This window comes from Lactuca sativa, chromosome 9 (assembly GCF_002870075.4).
Source record: "Lactuca sativa cultivar Salinas chromosome 9, Lsat_Salinas_v11, whole genome shotgun sequence".
In the NCBI taxonomy this organism is placed as follows: Eukaryota; Viridiplantae; Streptophyta; class Magnoliopsida; order Asterales; family Asteraceae; genus Lactuca; species Lactuca sativa.
The window spans coordinates 206178784-206187421 of record NC_056631.2 but is presented as its reverse complement, the minus strand read 5'-3'; the positions used below and the strand labels follow the sequence as shown (position 1 = coordinate 206187421).

At 45.6% G+C, this 8638-nt stretch overlaps 1 long non-coding RNA gene across 1 annotated transcript; it reads left to right on the top strand.

Annotated features, from left to right (window-relative positions):
* Positions 1-2867: 2867 nt before the first annotated feature.
* Positions 2868-5216, top strand: LOC122195977 (uncharacterized). Its single transcript, XR_008226769.1, has 2 exons — positions 2868-4944; positions 5034-5216. It is a non-coding gene; the product is annotated as an uncharacterized LOC122195977 (long non-coding RNA).
* The last annotated feature ends 3422 nt before the right edge of the window (positions 5217-8638 follow it).

The window sequence follows — 8638 nt, the reverse complement described above, 5'->3', positions numbered from 1 at the left end:
GAACAGGCGGTTCTCCGAAGGGTGGACCACCGAGGATTGGACTGGGAGGGTGAAGTGTGTATCGTGTGGGGAAGTTATAAACGGATGGTAAGGAAGTTGGCCATGGCAGACTTCGAGGACGAAGTCCAGTTTAAGTGGGGGAGAGTTGTAACATACCGAATTTAGAAGGTCAAGAAAGGAAAGGAAAAACCCCAAGTCAAGAGGTCTACTCGTCGAGTCCAGGGAGGAACTCGACGAGTAGGAGCGAGTTCCGTGTCGCGGATTATATGGCCGACTCGGCAAGTCGGGGGACTGACTCGGCAAGTCTGGACTGGGTTGGGAAATCCTAATTTCAGGACTTGGTTTCCTATTTAAGCATCATACTCTCATACCCTCAGCCTCATCTTCAGCCTCCAGACCCCAAACCCTCACCCACGAAACCCTAGTGCACCTTGTGATTGTTTAAGCCACCTTTGTGTGATTTGTGTTCTCTTTAAGATGAAGAAGGAGAAGAAGGAAGTTGGAGGTTCAAGAAGGAGGAAGTAGATCCAGAAGATATACTCCAATGGCTGCATTTCTTGGTAATCAAGTCTTCATCTTGGCTATTGATTTAATAGATCTCTTTATTGTCCATGTTATGAAGATTTTGGTCCATGAATGGGTGCTTGTGGGATTTGGACATCCCCAAGCAAGATCCTTTCAAATCTGAGAGTATTATGGATAGTATAGGCATAAAGGTGGAAGCTTTATGCCATTAGAACTCCCCATGCAAAGTTTATCTAGTTATTTTGGCCTTTTAAGAAAAAAGGGCCATGCATGGATGTAAAGGCAATAGTTTTGCGTGTTATTCCGACCCTAGAAGGTTAGATCTGGGTCCTGGATGCTTTGTGCTCGACTGAAATCGTCTGAATAGATTTGCACATAGAGTGACTCGGAGAGTCACTTATAAGACTTGGCGAGTCAGGCCATTTCTTTGCCCAAAACCCTTCTACTAGCAGGTATGACTTGAGTTGGTTAGGAACTCAGTGAGTCTGGGTTCATAGTGGACCTGAAGATCATCGTACTTGACGAGTTCAAGGATGAACTCGGCGAGTCCGAGGCAATCTCCCAACCTATGAAGACGGACTCGACGAGTTGTTCATAAAACTCGGCGAGTCATAGACTAGACACATTCATATAATGAAGATGAACTCGAGGAGTTCAAGGATGAACTCGGCAAGACGGTTGAAGATAGTCTCGATGTTATGTTGAAGGTGAACTCGTCATGTTCTTGCTAGACTCGACGAGTAGAGTCGGGGGTTGTATCATTTTTAAAAGAATAGGGACTCGACGAGTTGGTGAACCAACTCGACAAGTCAAGTCAACTGGATGTTGACTTTGACCAAGTTTGACCTGGTTTGACTTTTGAGGATATTGTGGTCTAAGTGTTATTTTTGGGTATTAATAGTTCGGGGAGTCGAAGGATCAGCAGTTCAGGAGTCGCCTAATAGCAGTCAGAAGTGTTCAGCTAGTCTTCAGCAGTGCAAGGTGAGTCTCCTCACCGTTTGTATGGGTCTAAGGCACCAATGTCGGCCTATTATGTTTATGTTTATGTATAGTAGGAAGACCCGAGTGTTAGCCTTAGGCACTTATTTTTATATGTTCCATGTAACGACCTGATGTCGGGCGAGGCCCGAGGAATGTTAGGATGCTAGAGGTCTTTGTGATTCCTGCATGTGTCGGTATGATAGGTTCCAGACCTAGGGTCCGATGTTAGGGTAAGCCCAAGGTATGTTAGATAATAGTATGTCTCCGGACCGGGGGTCCGATGTCGGGGTAAGCCCGAGGTATGTTAGATGATAGTATGTCTCTGGATCAGGGGTCCGATGCTAGGATAAACCTGAGGGATATTCTTATGTTGTATATTAGATTATACTTGTGTCACTGTGATACTTGTATGTGCCTGGTAGGGTAGTGAGTGTGGGCGATGTCCTGTATCTCATCACTAGCTGAGTATGGATGGGGTTCCATATCTCGATATTAGCAGAGTAGGGGTGAGGCCCGTGATAGGAAGGATGTGAGTGTAGGCGGGGGCCCGTATCTCACTACTAATTGAAGTATGAACGGGGTTCAACTACTTCAGTAGCAAACCAGGGGCGGGGCCCAAGTTAGGCGAGCCCTTAGATCAGGGTACAGTTAGAGTATGTTTATGTTTGTTCTATTATGTTATTCGATTGTATGTATGCACGTAGCAGGCGAGGCCCGGAGACAGGCGGGGCGTAAGGGAGACATATCTGTATACCGAGCGGTGCTCGATGCCAGGTGGGACCTGATGCCAGGCGGGACCTGATGTCGGGCGGGGCCCGATGCCGGGCAAGGCCCGATGCAGCGGGCGAGGTCCTAGTACTTGGTTATGTGTTCATGAATATGCGTATATGGTATGTGGTAGGTTGGCGAACTCACTAAGCTTTGTGCTTATGGATTTTAGTTTTGGTTTCAGGTACTTCCAGTAATTGAGGGAAGAGCTCGAGGTGATCGCATGGCACTCACACACCAAAGGAGTTCTAGCCTGGGATGTTACTCTAATTGTAACACCCGTTTATTTATTAAATAAATTAATTAATTAATGAACGAATAGTAGCCCAAAATAAATAATCGAAAGTTTAGGGTGTTAAATATATAATCTCCGGATTTTTATAAAGATTTTAGAGGTCAAGGGGCTAATGAGTGAATTCTGGAGTTTATTTGTAAAGAATTTTAGAGGATGGGGTTGAAAGTGTAAAATAAGGACTTAGATTAAAAGGAATAAGAGAAGGAGGGGCTGGAGATGTAATTATGGGAGAGTTTCAATAAGGACCGGGTATATATGCATTATGATGAATCATTTGTGACCTAACCCTAACAAAGAGAATGCAGCCGCCATCATCGGTTCATCAGCCGCCTCCACCTTATTTTCCCCACCTAGTGTCGCCACTCCCTTCGTAGAGTCACCACCGCCACTACTCTCCCTCCGGTGACGACCAGCGCTGCAAGGAAGCCTCCGAGGCCGGTGCACCTGTCGCATCGCCTTGTTGAAGACGTCACCGCCATGCGACCTCACTGTGACGATAGTAACCTCCAACCGCCGCCTGGCATCTTGAGGGTGTTGTGCGGGTTGCGTCCTAGGTCATAACCGATGTCTGATAGCATTGTCCGGGGCTCACGAAGTAGGTTCGTTCATGGGGGATGGAATCTGCCGAGTTAGAGTGGTGAAGAACCACCATGGCGGCAGGCCATGGTGGCTATCGTCGTTAGCACCGCTGCTGAAGCTGTTGTTGTCACTAGTGTTGTAGTTTTCGTCGTCACCTTCCACCTCATCTTTAGTCTCTTCGTCAACCACAACCTGCCAAAGTTCCTGCCGCCTCCGACCACCGTAGGTGGGAATTTTGGACCTATTTCTCGAGCATAGAAGAGTATTTTGCTCAATGTGGCTGTGTGTGTATGCGTAATTAGTTTAGTGTTTGCGTGTGTGTGGTTGATTAAGTTAGCTTTGTAAAATGTAATTTGAATTTGGAATAATGAAAAAGAAACTCAAACCACCACTGTAAGGTGGTGGCCGCCGCTGTGAGCCGCCATTGACCACAACTACCGAGGTGGGAGTGGGTGGTGCCCCACTAGCAAACCCTAATGGGCTTAGAGATCGGTTTTGGGCCTATTGGGCCATGTTTGGGTGGAAAACCCTAATTATGAGTATTTGGGCCTTGGACCTATTTGGACCCACTTTTGGGCCATTGGGATTGGATTGTGAATTAAGCCCAAACTATTCCATGCCATTTATCTAGTAGAATAAAGGACTTAATGGACTAAGTCCTTAATGGGCTAATTGAGAAAATACTAATATTTGAGAAATTATCAGGACACACACGAGAAATTCTTTAATAAGTGAAATATTAAATAATAATCATTGGCAGAAATTAATCTAAGCAATACTGGACTTAATGAATTAAGTCCTTAGTGGGTTAAGCCTTTAATGGGTTAAGTAAGAAAAACTTAACCCTAATAGTCATTTTATGTGAAACCCTAATGTCACACGGGCCTTGAGTTGGGCTTTTCAATTGGGTAATTGGTAATTTGGCCAATAATGGCCATCCAAGAATGATTATGGACTAGAATATTTAGTTGGGCTTTAGGGTAAGGCCCTAATGAAGGATTGGGCCCAATATGGAAAATTAGGCCATAAATGAGCCATAGTTTGGGCCTATAGAGTTGTATGATATTGGGCCCTTAGAATGGGACATGTTGGACTGGACTGGACAATTGGGCCTTAAGGGAAGCCCATGTAGAGGTTTGGGCCCAATTTAGAAAATTGGGCCATATGTTGGGCTTTGATCCTTAGTTGACTTTGGGCCTATGGATTGGACCTTGGGCTTGGGTAAGCCAAGCTTGGGGTAATGTAGTAATTATCCAAAGTATGTGATCATAGTTATGTAGTGGAACCCAATTATTAATTGGGTGTTATTTTGATGTTGAAAGAGCGGGAATCTGTCATCTAGCAGCTTGGGTCAAGTCTGCGGGACTTCAGCGGTGTGGGATTGGGTCAGCGGGACTTCAGAAGTGTGAGGTGAGTTTCCTTCCAGTAGGAACGGGTCTACGGCCACAATGCCGGCCCGTTTAGTTAGCAGTAGTTCCGGACCTCGGTCCGATGCAATAATTAGGATGCTTGATGTCTTTGTGATTCAAACATGTCTATGTGTTATGTGTTCTGGACTTCAGTCCGATGCAATATATGTGTTTATGCTAGTTGATATGTGTTTACACTATGCTATATTCAGCCAGTTCCGGACTTCGGTCCGATGCAGGGGACAAGGTCCCAGTCAGTTCCAGACTTCGGTCTGATGCAGTTAGTTCCGGACTTTGGTTCGATGCAGGGGACAAGGTCCCAGTCAGTTCCGGACTTTGGTCCAATGCAGTTTCCGGACTTCGGTCTGATGCAGTGGGCAAGGCCCAGTATGTGCTTTATATGTTATTGTATGGTATGTGGCAGTTTGGGGAGACTCACTAAGCTTCGTGCTTACAGTTTTCAGTTTTGGTTTCAGGTACTCAGTTTTCAAAAGAAGAGCTCGGGAAGATTGCAATACACACACCACCTGTTCAGCTTGGGATGTTTATACACAGATATTTTGACAACTGTTATGATATTTTGAGATACACAGTTTATGATCTATATATGATGTTTGATGACTATGGTTTTATTATTAAATTAAAATGAAATTTTTAGACTGTGTTCTTGGGACGTTACACTGATAAAACGAACAAGTGTTTTGAAATGATACATGTTTTGTTATATAATCGTTTAGACATGGTTGAAATGAATTAATACTTATGATTTTATTAATGTTTTAAAAAGAAATTTTTGGTCATGATTTTTGGGACGTTACAAGTTGGTATGAGAGCTATGGTTTGAGGGATTCGGGCACACTCTCGAGTGTGTCTGAACTCAAACTGAGGGCTTGTAAGGATATTTTCAAAGGAATATCGTTTTTATAAAAGAAATTTGAAAAGAAAAAGGATTTCAAAAAAAATAAGAACTTTTAAAAGAAAAAAGGGTGTGGTGCATGCAATCATCTGAGCTCAAGTAAGTTCTCCCAAATTACCCATACAAGTTTATGTTATGATATGACTATGTGATCAACATTCTAGATTTAGGGCTATGGATCTAGGAGGATAACCTGTTTAGGTTACGCCTAATTATATGAGCATAACACCGCATCCTAGTACAGATTCTTGATATATGAATATGATTGCTTATTATGTTGTGGTTAGATTTTCCTTTTGTCTGAATGCTCCTTGCTTTGTGCTTTGTGGGACTCTGAGTAATGGGAATTAGCCATTAGGTGAATACACCAAGTCACATGTGATCAGGGTTGAATAATCTCAGAGTGCTGGATTTGGCCCTATTGCACAGCTCTTGTTTGAGTCCAACCGTTGTAGGATGAGTCCCCTACTTGAAGGATTATCAGAGCCTCGTCACATGTGATGGTATTCAGGTAGTGGCTAGTTGGCATTATGAAGATGCCTTCAGTAGCTGAGGACTAGGTTCGGGTTGGAGGTTACCCTAGGGCAAGCCTAGGATGAGAGTAGTGTCGGGAGCAGTAGTAGTAGTAAGGGACTTGGGGGGGTCGAGGCAACTCTTGAGGAAAGTATGGATAGATGTAGAAGGTAGTGTGGGCCCGTACTACTAAAAGCAGAGGATCTGTACTCGATTCAAGAGGGGCCGAGATAAAACCAAGGAACTTGTAGTGCGTGTGTGATCCATCGGTAGTGATGTGTATTTTGATGGTCGTTGTGATTTGTTTTCAGCATGGTGACGTTGCGTCAGAGACCAATGGACGGGTCAGGTGTCGGAGAGGGATCAGGCTCAGGTTTAGGAACCGAGCAGCTCGAGGAGCGGATGAGAGAGTTTGTATCAGCCGATATTACGCGCAGTATCCTAGACCAAACTCATGTGATCTTTGGCACGGTCAAGGAGGGCATACTGGAGATTTTGGATGAGAGGCTGGGAGCCTTCCGCACTGAGATGATGTCCATGATGGGAGCGCGTACATTGACATTTCGTGAGTTTAGAGCTTGTGGAACTCTAGATTACCCTGGGGCTAGGGACCCCATTTCTAGCAGCAGGTGGTTGGCTGATATCGCCAACGCTTTCCGTTCTAGCCAGTTTCTCGAGGGGGACAAGGTTTGACTCGCCTCCTGTCTCCTGAAGGACATAGCACGGGATTGGTGGGAGGAGGTTGGTCATGATATTAGGGATGATGTCAGGTTGGACGCAATGAGATGGAGCGATTTAGCAGCCAGGTTCAAGGCCGAGTTTGCACCGGTGATTGAGGTGCAACAGTTATCCCGGGAGTTTCAGGATCTACGACAGACTACAGACACAGTGGCGAAAATCATCGCCAAGTTCAGGGAGAGGTTTCTTCTTGTTCCGCAGTATGTGGAGGACGAGGAAATGAAGAAGGCTCGGTACCACGAGATGTTGAGGAGCGATATCAGTCAGTTCGTGAGTCGGTCCAGCTGCAAGACACTGGAAGATATGATCGCCCAGGCTAGCGAAAGAGAGATTGATCTTGAGACAGAAAAAAAGAGGAAGCTAGCAAAGGTTCAGGTATCTATGGGATCGGGCAAAAGGCCCAAGGCATTAGATTCTAGATTGAGAGGTCCTCAAGCCTGGAGCCGCTGTGGCAAGTGTGGCAGGATGCACGAGGGTGCGCGTATGAGTGGCAGCAGTTGTGATTCTGATTGCTTCAAGTACGGCCGGATAGGTCGTTTTAGCAGGGATTGTACTACTACCACCACCCAGGGTTCAGGCTTGATTTGTTTCCACTGCAGTGAGAGGGGCCACAAGAAGGCCCAATGTCCAAGTTTGCTTTCAGCAGGACAAGTAATGGCAGCTGCCCCTGCAACCTTGAGGATCACCGATGGCCGTCAGGACCGGGCAGAGGCGCATGCAGCGAGGAGCAGGGCGTATCAGTTGGTTTCAAAGGAGGCATGAGCAGCCTGATGCATCAGGTGTGTATCTTTCATTTCTCTATCAGCTTATGTTATGATTTTATTGTTATGGTTTTGCATCGGTATTGGTAAATGTATTTCTGAATTTGTGGTCTGCTTGTGATTGAGTTATATGCCATCTGCATACCCTGGATTTTAGAATGGTACTTAGAGGTTGTTCCTTTTTAGAGCAGGTTACTAAGGATGCGGTAACTATAGCATGCATGAGCGAGACTCGGGAGTGTCTCTCTAGTTTTTAGGGAAGGCATCTTCTGAGTAGTGGTCGGTTAGATCACCGGCTATGATAATTGTGGGTGGACCCCAGAGTGGAAAAAATGATGATAGGGAGAACTGGGAACTCTCCCAAGCTGTGAGCTTTGAGGAGCTAGATGAATCGAAGTGGAGGAGTACGATCCCAGTGGTTAGGAGCTGAGGTAGGAGCACAACTTAGATGTGTTCGCATCCTTGCAGAGAAGGAAAGCAGCCGAGATAGCAGTTTGGATAGAGCAGTGGGGAGGTCGGGAGTTTGGGAAATATCCCCACATTGGGTCATGTATTCACAATAGTTGAGGATTGGTTTGGAAAACTAGGGTAGCGTTTTGCCTGGTAGCACGAAAGTTAAACATGATGTTAGACTGTGAAGCACTCGTTGATGGATATTTCAGCCTGGTAGCCAGCAGTTAGACAGTATGGGAAAGTGTTGTAAGACTACGAGATAGCCGTAGCATTCATTAGCAGTTTAGTTAAAGGAGTGTGGGTGAGGGCCCGTATCTCCTAGTTAGCAGAGTGTGGGCTGGGGCCTGTATCTCATAGTTGGCATGGTAAAAATCAGGAAAGGATAGCAAGCTGAGTTTAGGAGAGGAGTGGGCCTACATAGCCCTAGATAGGTGAGACCTGTGGGAGAGGCTGCACCGAAGTGTAGTTTGGGTGAGACCCATGAGCGAGGCTCGTGTACTCATAGCAGCATGTGGGACCTAGTAGAGACCTTAGCATCAAGGTAGGGGATCGAGGATCCCACATCTTCTAGAGCCAGAGTGGCTAGGTTGGTAGAGTAGTTCAGGTAGTCATAGTATCTTTAGAAGTCGCTGAGAATGACTGAGAGATTGTTTTTGTGTTCGGTAACTGGTGAGGGACCGGTATTTCGGGTTATGGTATA